The sequence below is a fragment of the Python bivittatus genome, unplaced genomic scaffold (assembly GCF_059951505.1).
Source record: "Python bivittatus isolate LINGU-HERP-01145 unplaced genomic scaffold, Pbiv_v1 ctg000340_np1212, whole genome shotgun sequence".
Taxonomy (NCBI): domain Eukaryota; kingdom Metazoa; phylum Chordata; class Lepidosauria; order Squamata; family Pythonidae; genus Python; species Python bivittatus.
Genome location: NW_028277056.1, coordinates 8,813,385 through 8,826,580, shown reverse-complemented (window position 1 = coordinate 8,826,580; position 13,196 = coordinate 8,813,385). Strand labels below are relative to the sequence as shown.

The 13,196-nt window shown below is 40.3% G+C and overlaps 1 protein-coding gene across 1 annotated transcript in view; it reads left to right on the top strand.

Moving 5' to 3' along the window:
* DLG2 (discs large MAGUK scaffold protein 2) overlaps positions 1-13,196 on the top strand; it is a 958,242-nt gene that overhangs the window by 63,905 nt on the left and 881,141 nt on the right. The window lies entirely within an intron of this gene.

The window sequence follows — 13,196 nt, the reverse complement described above, 5'->3', positions numbered from 1 at the left end:
TCAGGGCAGCGTTCCTGTTAGTTTTTTTGGGGGGGGGGGCTGCGTGCACAACTCTTTTTTTTTTTTGTGGGCTAGTTTTCTCAGCCAGAGTTCAAATGTGTGTGCTGTGAGGTGAGTGCACCAAAGCGCACGTCCAAAATCTTCACAATCTGCAGTGGGATATTACTGAACTAAGTACGGAATACCATATTTCAGCTATGTTACTACACCTGAGTCTGCCCCAAATCATGGAGATATCATCAGATGTGAGTCTCATCATGTTTGTTAGATCAAGGTTATCTTTATAAAACATTTTGGACTGTAAAGACTATTATATTAACATCACAGGCTTACAACTGTAAAGTTCTACCAAACAAGATTTATAGGGTGTAGAATGTATGGGTCTATGTTTAAAGTAGAAAATCAAATGTTTGTTGATGGATGTCCTTTCATCAATGTGAAATATTGCCTATTTCATCCATTATATTCAATATTATGTTGTTCGTAATTTTGAGAAATTCAGAAGCGTGATTCTTACTTCTCCAACTCTCTGGACATGCACATATCTTTCCTTGTGCTAATTAATATCTTGAATGAGAAGCATTGAACAATTCGCTTTAATAGACAACAAAGTACTACTCTCAATAAGACGCTGAGTTGCTTTGTGTTTAGGTGGTTTATATACCAAATTCATTATCAACATTTCCTTGATTTCTTCCAGATTGGAATGCTTGCATTCAAGATTGATTTGTCTTCTTTTTGGCTGGACTTTCAAGCAGTCCTCATAAAGAAAGGTTTTTGTTTCAAAAACACCATCTACATGAGACTTACTCAACAGATGACATATGAAGATTTCCTGCTCCATACATCCTCCCACATGTTCTGGGGAAAATTCTGCAGGAGTTTTGGCACCTCAACAATGCATGCAAACAGCTCCATAGTCTTGATATATGATTAATTCAGAGTTCAACACACAACATGCGGTGGGATTTTGGTGCAGCCATTTCTATACATATATACAGCTATTCAGATTTAAACAACATAGCTGTTTGTGCTTCAGACTTCTAGTTATTGTAGTGACATTCTGGGGATTAAAAAAAAAAACCTTTGACATTATTTTCTAAAAAGTTACTTTTACCATTACAAAAATAATGGCATAGCTTGCCCTCAACAAAAACAGGCTTGTAACTCAACCAGAAGGCATTGGTGGGGGAGCAGCTAAAGAATTAAGAGGTAGCCATATTACCTGCTCTGCAGACATATTTCCTTCATAATGAAGGAAAGCATTAATTTAAGGAAGTTGTATTTCAGAAGATGTTGGCTATATATAATAAGAGTTCAGTGAACCAAAGGTATGGTGAAGGCCCTCACAGCTGGGCAAGACCAAGGAAGCAAGAACTACACAGATTTCAGTAAAGCATCTTTCAGGCTAATCTAGGACATATGTCTTAGAAACTGTAAGAGAGATTGCTAACTCTCATTTATAGTGAGTTCATTAAAGTAGGGTCTCTGAATGATTCGAAACATTTCTTCCCAGATTTCTCTCCACATGGGCTAAGTTACCATTTATGAGATAAGCTATCAATGAATATGCCTTCTATCTCTTTGTGTATATCTATTCTCTCTTCCATTCCTCTCTCAAGCTTCCCAAAATCTCTGAACAGATATTGTCATAGAATATGGATATTTGCATAATTGTCAAAAAGACTTTTGATATAACTAATGCACTGTGTGGTTTGCACACTTTTCTCCTAAATCTCCCATTATCCTGCAACCATCAGCCATTCAACCCTCCCAACCCACCTCAATGGTTGTTGTGGGGAAAATAGGAGGGAGGAGCATTATGTACCCAGCCTTGAGTTGTAGAAAATAAAAGAAATCTAATAATAGATAACTAAATGGGGAGACTTAGACCTTGTTTGGTCACATCTGCTTGGAAAGATCATCCCTGGGTCCTTTGTAAGATCATTTTATCCAGGGTTGGGGTCATATTCAAATATTATACCAATAGGGAATGCAATTCAGGAGGGGGAGCAAATCAGACAATACCTAAAACCCTAACCCCCAAAGCAAAGCAAACTAAAATTTCATCTTCACCTCCTCAAGGAAACCCCACAACTGATTTATCTGTAGTAAAAATACTTCCACTAGTGTCTTGACTCTTAGCTTTTTTTCCCTTCTCCCCACCTGAAAAAAAATAAAATAAAATACAGAATGCCCTAATTCCCCCTTGCAAAAAAACCCAATTGATTTATTTACACTGATGCTTCTTCTAGGGTAGGCTTTCCCAAACTGTGAGGTGTAGCTCTCTTGGGGAAGTGCAGACAGAGTCCAGGGGAGGTGTAAAGAACCTTTACTTTTTTATTTGTTATGTTCTTATTAAAAATAAAGTTTTGTTGTATTTTTTTCATTCTTCATTTGTGTTCATTTTGGTGTTTGGATTTCTAGGGGAGGTGTGTACCTTAAGATTACATTAAAGATGTGATGGCAAAATAATTAGGAAAATGAATATCTAGGACATTAATTTCTGCTTCTCCCTCATCAGTTACAGATAAAAGTTATACATGTTAAAATTACTGCTCTTGGCATTAAACTCCCAGTTGCAAGAAATCAGTTGGCAGCCAAATGAGAAATGCTCCTGTTGGTGGTGGAAGTTTACCTGCTCTAAATGCACTGAGTATGTGCGGTTTGCACACCAGTAAAGAGGAGGAGCTGGAGTTCCCAAATAGCAGCTGCCAGTCACACCAGGTCCCTGGAGTGGGCTGTACCATTCAATCAGAAAAATCGGGGTGGGGGGTGAGCGAAATTTAGAAGACTCCATCCCCCATCAAGTACAAGCCTGAACAGAAAGCAGATCTCCAAGCTTTCCCTATCTGGGTATGAGTGAACCCACCCCAGCAGCTTCTACTTTGACTAGCAGCACTGCAAACCCAGTTCCACCAACCAACACCTTCAGGAATGGCCCAGGAGTCACAGAGATGTTTGGTGGGATGGATCCACGGGCACGGGCATCCACTGGGGTCAAGGGAGACAAGTGGCATTAAGCCCCACCCCTTTTCTACACACATTGAGACATCACGCCTACGCTCCCAAGAGGCAGAACTTGCGGCGTTGTCAGGCCTAGCCCAAAGAACTTCCGGAGACCATGCAGGTTCAATCAGCAAGGTTTATTGGCCAGCACCTGTTTACAGAAATCTTCTCAGACTGACCAGCAGTTCCCAGGCACAACTCTCTACTATCTTCTGGAATGTTTAGGGATGCACCAGCTTTCTCCGCTTATCTCCAGAGCGTTGCTCTGGAGACGAGCACCGTTTTCACCCCCCTTCCTCCATTCCAGTCCATCACAGGTGTGATGCTGCAACACTGCTTTTGTCATTCTGATGAAGGCAACATGATTCTGAGGATGCTGCTGGACAGATCCATGGAAAGGCAGTTCAGGTCGTAGGAAGGGAGGGGTGATGGAACCAGGGGGAAGTTCCTGTCCTGGAGATGTTGAGTTGTAGCGTGCTAGAACTTGGTGCCTTCAGATCATTCAGTTCCAGAGGATCATTTTCTGTTTTCTTAACTGATTTTCAAACTAAGGTGAAATTATTAACATTTCTTTGCCATATTGCAGGGTGGCTTTATAATTTCTATGTTTTGCCATGTGGCTGGGTTTGTGTCCTCTGTGTGTGTATGTATGTTTGTGTGCATGTACATACATACTCAACTGGGAGAAAATCTTGGTTAAGGGGCACCCTGGTTGTGCCTTTCCCTGGCTTTGAACCCTCCTGGCAGAAGTAGTCATGTCTTGGAAACCATCAAGTTAAATTTCCCACAGTCCCCCAGGACTAGCCAAGCATCCTAGAACATTCTGGGAAATGGTGGTGGTTTCCCTGATTTGGCTGCCATAAGCATCTGAATGGAAAAGCATCCATGCTGGTGTATGGTGTTAGGTCAGGTTAGGCCAGTGTTTGCTGGAAGGATCTGGACATTGGTGCCTCATGAAAATAGGATTCTTATTTAACAAATTCCTATTTAGGCATGAAATGTATTGGGGCATCCTGATTCATTCACTCACAGTCTAACGGTTTTTGCAAAAGTAGGGGTCTAACATGATCTGTGGACTCCACAGGATTAAAAGAAAATGTGATATTGATAAATAAGTAACCTAGTGTGAAAAACCAGCATCTAGATTCAAACATTGAGCTAAGCCTTAACATGTGGTTTACAAGTGAGAATGACTGGGTTCAAATAACAAGATAAGCCCAAACCAACAGTTTGTGTGGGTCTCAACTTAGCCCTTTCTATTCACATGGCAGCACATATATAAACCATAAGCTGGTCAACTACTGTTAGCCTAGCGAGGTAGTCTAGACAAGAAGCACAGCCAGGAGTATAGCTCTATCTTTATGGTAAGGTTACAGTAACAGAATCTTGCAAGCCTGAAAGTACCTCTCCCATCCCTCACTTTTACTCTCCCCAAAACCAGGGAGGGTCCCTTCTGAGATGTTTTCTCTACCCCTCCTCCTTCAGACTCAAGTTTCATTTATCAGACCATTATCTAGACTGTGACTCTTCCTCCTGTCTCCTAAGGTCATTCCCACATACCATTACAGCTACTGGTAGACAAATACCTTCTATCTACCGATCATCTACTCCACTGAGCTATTGCTATCCAGAAGGTGGCTTTTGCCTCTAAAACAGAGTCACTCCATGCATTATAATGTTGATTGTAATATCACATTCATAATCACCTAGTTTTTCTCATTCTGCTGTTCCAAACAAATATTTTTTTTCGCAAGAGTTATGGTCCCCTTCCAAGGTGTTCAGCTGATTTATATCTGTGGATGAGATGTGCATTTTCTTAGCTGCAGCAAGAAATTAATAATGCCTACAGAACAGTGGCTTTGAACTTATGAAACCAATACTTATATAAGATGTTGCCAAAAGAGTCAATAGGCTCCTGCAAAATCATTTCATCATCATACTCATATATGCTGTTGATGGCCATTCAATTAAATGGCTATGTTCATGCAACGCACTCGGTTAAGTTACAAATCTCATGACTGTATAATGTGCCGAGCCTGATCACGCTTAACCTTGGTTAGATGTTTTTGTGTGTAGCTCAGTGGATTGTACAGACACAGGCCATGTGGTTAGTTTATTTTTCATTGTAATATGCAAAGTGAGAAAAATGGGTTGATTCCATCATGGGGTTAGGCATGGTGTCCTAAAGAGCCAATAGTATCTGCCTGTTAGTAGCTGCATATCCAGTGGCGTTGCTGTTCTTCTAAATTTTTGATTAGAAGGTTCTGAGAAGCTTTCGGATTGAGTAGTGGCTGCTTAAAAATCCTGCTTATCAACTAGGATGGTCATGGTAGAAATGTAAGGCAACTAACTATAGTTGCAGGCTGTGTATAAGGAGGTTTGAGCTTGGCTGAGATATTATTTACATTCCCACAGTACCCTGTGCTGCAACTAGGCACGGTTGCATGGCACATTTCAGTGGTGGCAGCTTTGAGGCAGCTGTTGCTCAACTGTTATTGCTGCTTTAAAGGGACATGGGTGTCTGCAGAATTCAGTCATTTTGTCAAACTGATAAAACAAGCAAGGAGGAAGAAGAGAAGGAGAAGGAGAAGGAGAAGGAGGAGAAGGAGAAGAAGGAGAAGGAGAAGGAGAAGGAGAAGGAGGAGAAGGAGGAGGAGGAGGAGAAGGAGAAGGAGGAGAAGGAGAAGGAGAAGGAGGAGAAGGAGAAGGAGAAGGAGAAGGAGAAGAAGGAGAAGGAGGAGAAGGAGAAGGAGAAGGAGAAGGAGAAGGAGAAGGAGAAGGAGAAGGAGGAGAAGGAGAAGGAGAAGAAGGAGAAGGAGGAGAAGGAGAAGGAGGAGAAGGAGAAGGAGAAGGAAGAGAAGGAGAAGGAGAAGGAGAAGGAGGAGAAGGAGAAGGAGAAGGAGAAGGAGAAGGAGGAGAAGGAGAAGGAGAATGATAATGATAATGAGAATGATAATGATAAGGAGAATGATAATGATAATGATAATGATAATGATAATGATGATAATGGAGAATGAGAATGAAGAGAATGATAATGATAATGATGATAATGATAATGATAATGATGATGATAATGATGATAATGTAATGATAATGATGATAATGATAATGATGATGATAATGATAATGATGATAATGATAATGATAATGATGATGATAATGATAATGATAATGATAATGATGATAATGATAATGATAATGATGATAATGATAATGATAATGATAATGATAATGATAATGATAAGATAATGATGATAATGATAATGATAATGATAAATAATGATAATGATAATGATGATAATGATAATGATAATGATAATGATAATGATAATGATAATGATAATGATAATGATAATGATATGATAATGATGATAATGATAATGATAATGATAATGATAATGATAATGATAATGATGATAATGATAATGATGATAATGATAAGATAATGATGATGATAATGATAATGATGATGATAATGATGATAATGATGATGATAATGATAAATAATGATAATGATAATGATAATGATAATGATAATGGAGAATGATGATAATGATAATGGAGGAGAAGGAGAATAATGATAATGATAATGATAATGATAATGATGATAATGATAATGATAATGATGATAATGATAATGATGATGATAATGATGATAATGGAGAAGGAGAAGGAGAAGGAGAAGGAGGAGAAGGAGAAGGAGGAGAAGGAGAAGGAGAAGGAGAAGGAGGAGAAGGAGAAGGAGAAGGAGGAGGAGAAGGAGAAGGAGGAGAAGGAGACGGAGAAGGAGAAGGAGAAGGAGGAGAAGGAGAAGGAGAAGGAGAAGGAGGAGAAGGAGAAGGAGGAGAAGGAGAAGGAGAAGGAGGAGAAGGAGGAGAAGGAGAAGGAGAAGGAGGAGAAGGAGAAGGAGGAGGAGGAGGAGAAGGAGAAGGAGGAGAAGGAGAAGGAGAAGGAGAAGGAGAAGGAGAAGGAGAAGGAGAAGGAGAAGGAGAAGGAGAAGGAGGAGACTTGTATGTTGCTGGGTACTGAGGTTGTGATGCAAGCTCTGGCCCTTAACTTGTGACTCTCATTCCATCATTTGTCCCCTTGCAGATACCCACTTAAAATGGACCTCTTAGGCAGGTGTCAGTGGACATTGTCAGGAGTTTCTCATGGGAAGAAATTCATCCCGTTATCTGTACAACAATATTATGTCTAGCTTATGTAGCTTATGTAAACAAAACCAACTTGTGACTGTGTGTTGTGCACGAATACTGCTAATTACTGCCACCTATTGGCGTGTGCATGCTAGTTACCCAGTGGGGGGGTATGGAGTGACAATATAACTGGAGCATTGTATGCCCAGCCCTACAGTTACAGTTGCAGTTGCAGTTGTGTTAGCGTTAGCCACCATGTAGATATGTAGATTTATGGGTTATGTAGTTGTAACAAATAACCAAGTAGTGTACCTCTTCTCTAAGAGTTTTTGGCTAGAGACTTTATGTTCTTATGTGGATAAGTCTTGGATGCTGAATATATGAGAAGAAGTGTTTTTCCTATATTTTGTATGCATCTTGTATTTTATGAAGTTTTGCATTTTTATCAATAAACAACCAGATACGTAGTATATATTTTCTGGCTGAGTTTCTTTGGAGAACAAGATATGGAGATTGCAGTTTGCAAACCTCTCATGCTGGTGTGTATTTTTTCCCTGGGCAAAGGGTTTCTGGTAGGACTGCTGTACTCTGCTCAACAGGTTATGGGCCCAGAGAACCCAGAGAACCCAGCACCCAGAACCAGGACCCAGGCTTGAGGTCCCAGAGTGCCCAGAGGTTTCAGGCATGAGGTTCCAGGACTGCTGTTCCAGGACTGTGCCCCGGATGGAGGCCAGGAGTGATGCAAGCCAGGACTGAGATTCCTGAGTGAAGGGTGATTTATGGATTTATTACCCTGTACTGACATGGTCGTTCCTTTAGAACACTGGCATCAGGGTACCTAAAAAGCCCATTTAGAGAGACTAGTGGAATAACTTTGGATATTATTTATCCTGTGTGCATATGATGGTGTAACATGCGTTTTTCCCTTCCCAAATACATTTTTCTCTAGAAGTTTAATTTGGACCTTAGATATAACTTATTAGAGTTTTTCATGCAAAAGGGAATGGTGGAGATCAATATTAGATGCATTTGTTATTATATTGCACCGCCTTTCTTTCTAAAGGCTCATTAAAGCCTCTGTGTCATTTTGTGTGGCCTGTCCTCTTGAGTGGCTGCTCTTTAGCCTCTGGTATTCCTTTTGCTTAATATAAAGTCCATTTTCCCCCAGGCAAAGGTGGGCATTGCTCAGAAGGAACCAGTTGAAAGCTTTAGAAAGGAGAATTCTGCAAGAGGGAATATACAGAGATGAACTGCTTCCTGCAGACATTTAAAAAAAAAGGGGGGGGGGAGATGAAAGATGTTGTAAGTTAAAATACTGGAACAAATCTTTGTGAGTATAAATCTGTACCATGAAAGCAGGGAGTATTTTTTGCAAAAATAAAAAAGCAACAAATAGGCTTAATCAAAAGGATCCTGTTATTATTAATGTTTGGAAAATAAAGAATGACAAGCAGTTGAAATCTAGCTGGCCAAGAAGGTGCTGCTGTGTTTGTAACAATATGATTGATCAAACATTGAAGCTTTTGTGTTCTTTTAAAAAAGATGAGCTTGTTTACAATCTGGTATCTATAAGCAGATAGGATGACAACTTTGTTGATATGATTTTCCTACACGGAAAGTAGTTGTAGGTTTGCAAGGGTTGGGCAGAGGGTTTGGAAATACTTCAAGTTGCACCGAAAAAGTGCTTTCTCTTGCGGTGATGTGTCAGCCCTACACATAAAAATGATCTTGGAGAGATACAACCTGTTTATATTATCTATACCTACGGAAGCATCAGAACGCATTCCATCATGCTGTAGCATAATCAAAGAATGGTACCCAGTTAGGTGTCCCTATAAATACAGAAGTAGGTGGAGCTATGCACAGCAACAAATGATGCTCAGTGCCAGTTGCGCCCTTTCCTCAACCGAAAGGCCCTTTGCATGGTCACTCAAGCCCTAGTCACCTCGCAACTGGACTATTGCAATGCACTCTACATGGGGCTGCCCTTGAAGACCATCCAGTAATTACAAAATGGTTCAAAATGCAGTGGCCTGAGTGGTAACAGGCACTTCTCGTTATATCCACATGCACTCAATTAAATGTCATTTTCTGGGACCAAGGAAGCATCCTTTTTCTGTTGCAGCCCCTGCCACATGGAACAGCATTCTCCAGAGATATGAATGGTGCCCACTTTCTTAGCATTTTAGAAGTCTCTTAAGATATGGCTCTGTTCCCAGGCCTGGGATTAGTGTGTCTGTCTTGTTTGTTGGAGAGTATTGTTTTAGTCCAGGTATTCATGTGGTTTTTAGCTTAGTTTTTAACTTATATATTGGGCATATTATAAGCTACTCAGAGTCTTCTTGGAGCTGGGCGGCCTTAACAAATCCAGTCAATCAATCAATCAATCAATCAATCAATCAATCAATCAATCATAAATCACCCAAAATGTTGCTGAACTGTAATTCCCAGCATCCCTTCCCATTGGCCATACTTTCTAGGGATATTGGGAGTTTTAGTTCAACAGCACTGTTTGGAATATTATAAGTTGCCTCTCCATAACCTGATGAGTACTTAAGGAAAGTATTAGAACTGTTGTCACTCATTCCAGTCTTCGTGGGAAAACATGAGGTGCGGTGCTTTTGTAGGACAGGGCTGGAGGAACAGCAGAACCTGCCCTCTTAGGTGGTGGCCCAAACTTCATGGAAAACTCAAGCTCAAACATTGCTGTCCATGGAAAAGCCCCTCTGTCTCATAGGAAACTCTGTGCAGCCCACTTCAACAGAAAGCAAGATGCTTCTGAATTGCCTTCAAGCAAGAGTTATTGCAAGAGAATATGGTAAATTATAGAAATCTCAACAACTGAACTATTTCTATTTCCCAAAACCAATTTATCTCCTAACTACCTAAGGTGGAGTCTCTTAACCACGGCATCTGCCTAAACTGGTAAAGAAGCCATTCTTTGATTGATAAGAAAAGAATTTCCAGGTATCCAGAATTGGAATCTTTCTCAGGTTTTGAACATATCATTACGGAATCCTTTCTTCCACGTTCTTCAACAATATTGACAGCATGTCGCTCAAGCCTACGCCGATTCACTGAGACAGAAGGTGGAAAAACCTAGGCCATGTTCCTACTTGTACTTAGCCACAGGACATAACATATTCTGTTGCATTTGCCCTAAACTGTCTTTAACTCATTCCCAGTTCAAGTTATCTTTAGCTATTTGGTGTTAAAGTAGTCTTTGCCCTCTTATTCTAATGTTGTCCAAGGTAGCTTCATGCCCAAGGTGTATAGATCTTTTAGGCTTTGTCACTCATTGCGTTGGAGGGAAGCTGGGTGCCTGCAGTGACTCCCAAACAGAAGCACTGGAATTGCCAGTTTCATGTCAGTCGAGTTTCTGGAGGATAGCAGAAAGGACACGAACATGGTCTTGAAAACAGGCCTTTAGTCTGAGATTTGCAGGACTACATCGTCCACACTCAGAAAAGTGGGGATTTTCTTGTCCTGCACATGAGGAGCTCTTGCCCACAACCTATGTAGTTGCACATACAAAAACGAGCACTTTCCCATTCATTAAAAAGGATTATTCCGTGAATTTTTTTTTCACGTTATAACATTTGTACTTGCCGCATTAATTTCCAGACCTTTTTTTTTTTTTTGCCTCGTCAATAGAACAGCACCTTCCTAACGACTATAAAGCACCAACAGTTCCCTCCAGAGTAAATTAAAGCATTATCAAGGCAGAGAACAAATCTTGACAGAGAAAATTGCTTTCCTGCTTGTTTATGCTTGGAGAATTTTGCAGACAGCACAGAAGGAAAAAAAAAAAAACCTGGTAAAGTGTATCCAAATTGGCTGGGCTTGGAAGTGGTGTTTGATGGCTTAGAAAAATCTGGGGGGAAAAAAGGGGACTAGGCTTCTGTTGAGATAACCTCTTTGGGTGTGCAGGCTTCATATTCTTTCTAGAAATTACGGTGGGAGGAGGAGAAGACTTAGACCAGTGTTTCTCAACCTTGGCAACTTTAAGACGTGTGGACTTCAACTCCCAGAATTCCCCAGCCAGCCAACTCTGGGAGTTGAAGTCCACACGTCTTAAAGTTGCCAAAGTTGAGAAACACTGACTTAGATATATACAGGCATGACCTCAGACCAGAAATTTAGTGGTTGATTGATGGGGCTGTTGTCCAGATCTCAAGATAAAGCAACTGGAAGAAGAGTTTCTTGGAATCCCCCACCCCCTTTTGAAACTTGGTAGGATCTTGTCTTTCTAGGCAGCTTAGTGTGGAATTCACTCCCCAAGGAAACCTGCCTGGCACCACCAAACAAAGAATGCATCTTTGGCACACATGCCCTGCTTTTAATTGTTTTTCCATTCCCTGCGTCACTGCTCTATTTGGCAGTCCTTATTTTGCTTTTAGGAACCTCTCTGTCTTTATTGTTCTGATTTGGAAGCCATTTTGAAGATTTCTACAGTTCAAAGCTTGCAAGTTAATGATAGGGAATTAGTCATATCTATGTGAGATGAGTATGTGGAAATGTACATGTAAATGTAGTGAATGAATAAATGCCCTGCATTATAAGAATGTATTACTTTGTTTGATCTTTTTCATAATTTTGTTTATTGTTGATTCTTATTTTAGTTAGTTTGTTGCATTCATTTAATGATAGAAAATGATTAATGTGGAAAAATAATTTTAAAATTCTTGATAATGATAATGATAATTTGACTCCTCTCAGCTCAAAGTCTCCCCTGATATTGGAAGCTGCTCTCTGGATATGTCTGCAATCCATGTCCATATAGATTCCTTTTCTCATCCTCCTCCTCTGAAGTGCGGGCTGTCCTGTCCCCTCTCTGCACTGGGGTTGATAGGATAATTCAATTGCTCCTGATGGAGATCCACAGCAGATGCAGTTCTGTTGCATCTCTAAATAAATCACTGCCTTGTATTTCTTCCCTCCAATCAGAATGTACACTCAGTTTGGAAGATGAGAGAGGAGGTTTTGCATCAGTTACTTGGATGAAAGGGGTATATGAAAGCAGAGGGTGAGCAATCTCTGATGGATTTGATAGTCTCAAGCACAGAATCCAATTCTAGGAGTCTGTTTCAGAAGAAAACTCCAGAGTGAAACCCATCTACAACATCACCAGTTTGGGGAAAGAAAGGCCTCATGGACAATGCTAATCAGCTAGAATTCTGTGAAGCCTTAGAAGCAGCATTTTAAACCACAGGACTTCACACAGAGACCCAAGAAAACATAAGGCAGACAATCATGCCACAGATCAGAAGAACACAGTATCAGAACCAACTCAAAGCAGAGGACAGAGCAGTCCTCAAAAACCTAAAGAAGGACCAAACCATCATCAGACACCATCTGTCTCCCAGCAGACAAAGGCTGAACCACCGTTATAATGGATAAATCACAATACATACAGAAAGCCAAAAATTATTGGAGGACAAAGAAACCTACATCCCAGTTAACACCAACCAAATAGAGGAACTAGACAACAACTGAAGATGTTACCTAGTCGGGTAATGAAACGTCTGCAAGAAAACAACCAGGCTCAGAGAACCCCAAGGACTCCACAGTTTGGGGAAGGCTGCAATAAACTCTTCTTATGCATGAAATAATTTTTAGGGCTGATCCCAGTCATTTTGCTGCTTGACGCTGAGTAGCTGATCTTACCATCTTGCTGCTAAAAGTCCCTCTGTAATCAGATGACCCCAGATCGAATAAAATCAATCAATCAACCAGTCAGTCTAAGAGTGTATAATAGCCACATTTGTTACTTATAGCAGAAAATCTCAGAAAAGCTTTCTCTTTCTTTCTGAGAGTAATTCTCTACAATAATGGATTAAGGAATTAAGAATCTTTCTTAAAGTTCAACATCCTCTGCCTTTTGTGACCACCTCAATCTTCTTAAAAAGGGGGCTTTTATGTTTTAAATAAATTGTCCAATTTATGTTTTAAATAAATTGTCCATGTTAAGAATGTACTGTATACCTTCCCTTGGGGATGCCCAACTGGGAGGGCCCAAAAAATCAAGTCATGACACATATTAAAAAGGGT